This window comes from Helicoverpa armigera, chromosome 4 (assembly GCF_030705265.1).
Source record: "Helicoverpa armigera isolate CAAS_96S chromosome 4, ASM3070526v1, whole genome shotgun sequence".
Classification (NCBI taxonomy): domain Eukaryota; kingdom Metazoa; phylum Arthropoda; class Insecta; order Lepidoptera; family Noctuidae; genus Helicoverpa; species Helicoverpa armigera.
The window spans coordinates 5,963,926-5,966,592 of record NC_087123.1 but is presented as its reverse complement, the minus strand read 5'-3'; the positions used below and the strand labels follow the sequence as shown (position 1 = coordinate 5,966,592).

The following is a 2,667-nucleotide window of genomic DNA, read 5'->3' as shown; positions in this document are numbered from 1 at the left end:
AACTGCTCACATTTTTGATTCTACATTCATGTCTATTTACCGTGATATCTTTATTTGATCAATCATTTCATAAGTAACTAAGTAATGATAAAGGTATCTTATTATTATTTGATTAAACAAGCCCTATTCCAAGTTCCTAATTTTGAATGCTTGTAATAAAGTAAATTAACGTTCGTAATAGACACAGACATAAGAAAATCTTAGACGTCATAAAAGCGTTCATAATATAAATTAGACTTGCCTGCTTTCAAAGGAGAATAGTTAATTATGATTTAATTATATCTATGCTATGAAAGGGTAGGAACCTGCTGCAATTAGTTTGGTTCGTTGTGACTAGACTGCACCAGAAAGTGTTTTTCTAAGGCACTTTTTGACTAGAATGATGCTTGGCTGTTTCTAGCTATTAAGAGTTCCAGTCTTTAAGAAATACTGAGGAGAAGCTGAACAAATAAAACAATTAGTACAATTAAAAATATTAAATTAATAAATTACAATACAATGGACACGCATTTGATGTTGTGTAGGACTGTTATTACTGGCTCGCCGCATCACGCCTTAGATTATTCTAGTGAGGTATTTATTATGATGCGTTCAACCATTCTATAAATCTACTAAATAACTTAAGTGCGACTTTGACAATTCTGTCCCAGAATCCTGGTTCTTCTTCCTCGTGTTGACTTGCCCCAGTCGGGTATTCATCATCGAAATTTTCCAACTGCCTTTTCTCACGATGCAAATTTTCAATGTCGTCGAGATTATCTATGAAAAATATGGAAATTGTTAGGTCAGGATGAGCTTAGGTATTGTAGTCGATAGGTGCTACAACTACATTTTGATTTTTATGCCTTTGGGAAACGATTTGCATCAATGAGTTAAAATTAACTGCATACTTTTTAAACCAGGATTTTTTATAGATGGTGTGTTACTTACATGAAATGCTAGGCGATTGAAGTGAAATCTGAAACGAAAAAAATAATCATTACCTATTGATTCTTAAGTAGATTCCTATTTGGCAGTGGTACCTATTTTAATTATTTTGCACAAGGTCTTTGGGACTCCATGAGCAGAACATAATAAACATTTAAAAAATACATATATACTTATTCTTTAATAAACGAACGGTCTTTTTTTGTTTTAAAAACCATAAAAAGAATCGTAAGGTGGGCCACCTTAGATAAATTTTACCCGTTGGTCTAGTGGTTGAAAGCGCGACTAGCGTGCACCGCTCACGTTCGATTTCTAGGTTGAACCGAAATAGGGTGATTATAGCGATGACCATTTATTTATTATCTTTTAGGTATCTAATAGAATAACACCTAATATGCTGCTTTATACCGGTGACGAGTTCTCGCCTACAGTTTGTGATCTATAGATTCATGAGCAGATCCTGACTTGGTGATAATGGAAAATCTGTTTTGATTATTAACATCGAACTTTTATCCTAGGTATTAATTAAGTATAGGACTCAAAATTTAAATTGACCATATTAAAACACTAGAACATATCCTTGTAGAAGAACCTCTGTACAGACAGACAGAAGTTCGGATTTAAGTACCTAAACATTTTCTTGTATGTAACGTTTCACTTGGATAACATAATTATCACACAGGTATTCTGAAATTGAAAAAAGTATGACTAATACAAGAATATTAAGATTATCCACTTACTTGGTATGCCAATACACATGAATAAAATAACGTCAAAAGAGCGACTGTTAGCACTAGCGTCTTCATGTCTCCGGTTTCAGTCACCACTTTGATTCACCATGACTGTGAACTTGCCTTTTATACGAGGGCGTGGCTTCGCCTGATTGTAGCGGAAAATCATGGTTTGCATTATCATCACTACAAAACATGGTTTTTAGAGCCCTTTTTAGAGTTCCGCGCTCTCAGAGGTCCTCGGTTAATAAAGTAGGTACCTATTAGGTAATATGTGGTGGTCTGAAAATTTTCCGACCGAAGAATGATGTCGCAGTCAACTGTTTAAGTAGCTATTCGGCCAAACAGCCATACCTTTGACTGAAAACTAATTTAGCTAAGTACTTTAGCTACCCAAAATTCCAAAATGATGGTATATACTGAGGCCCATATAAAAAGTCCAACTCATTTCATTGGTATAGGTGTATTGTCCTGCAAAAACAAAAAGTATATAACAGCCTTATATTTTTATCTCTAGGTATATTTCTTCCAGTTTCTCATCGATGTAGACTCACTCATACGACTGACGGAGGTACAGAACCACTGATGTACCAGACGTAAACGCACTTGACTGTTTTTTTTTGTTTATTGACAATCTTTTCAGAGACGTAATAGTCATTGCATGCATGGTTCTGTGTGTGTATGTTTTGTCAGGTAGTTACCTACGGTTGGGGTACATAGGTAATTGTTAAGGTAATCATTTTGGGAATAACATGTGTACCTACCGACCTACCAGATAGTACTAACTAGGTGTTTTCTGCAGTTTTGGCCGCGACTCTGGGAAACTGCTGCGCGCACCCAAAACGTAGTCCACACCTAAAAAGTAGTCTACAGCTTTCTTCGATGAAGAGCTCCCGGCTCAGTTAATGCCGCGCGGATCGATCGATTACTAAAACACTGTTACGCGATAAACAGCTATTTAAGTACCTAAAAAAGGAAAACATTTTCATTACGACCAGGGGCCCGATTC

General features: G+C 35.8%; 1 long non-coding RNA gene across 2 annotated transcripts; it reads right to left on the bottom strand.

The window, feature by feature from the left end:
- Positions 1-461: 461 nt before the first annotated feature.
- Positions 462-2,445, bottom strand: LOC135116695 (uncharacterized). 2 transcript variants are annotated; one of them, XR_010276378.1, is made up of 4 exons: positions 2,431-2,445; positions 1,668-2,129; positions 931-958; positions 462-759 (listed from the first exon to the last, which is right to left on the bottom strand). It is a non-coding gene; the product is annotated as an uncharacterized LOC135116695 (long non-coding RNA). The 2 variants fall into 2 exon arrangements; XR_010276379.1 differs by having other exon boundaries at positions 2,423-2,437.
- Between the last annotated feature and the right edge of the window lie 222 nt (positions 2,446-2,667).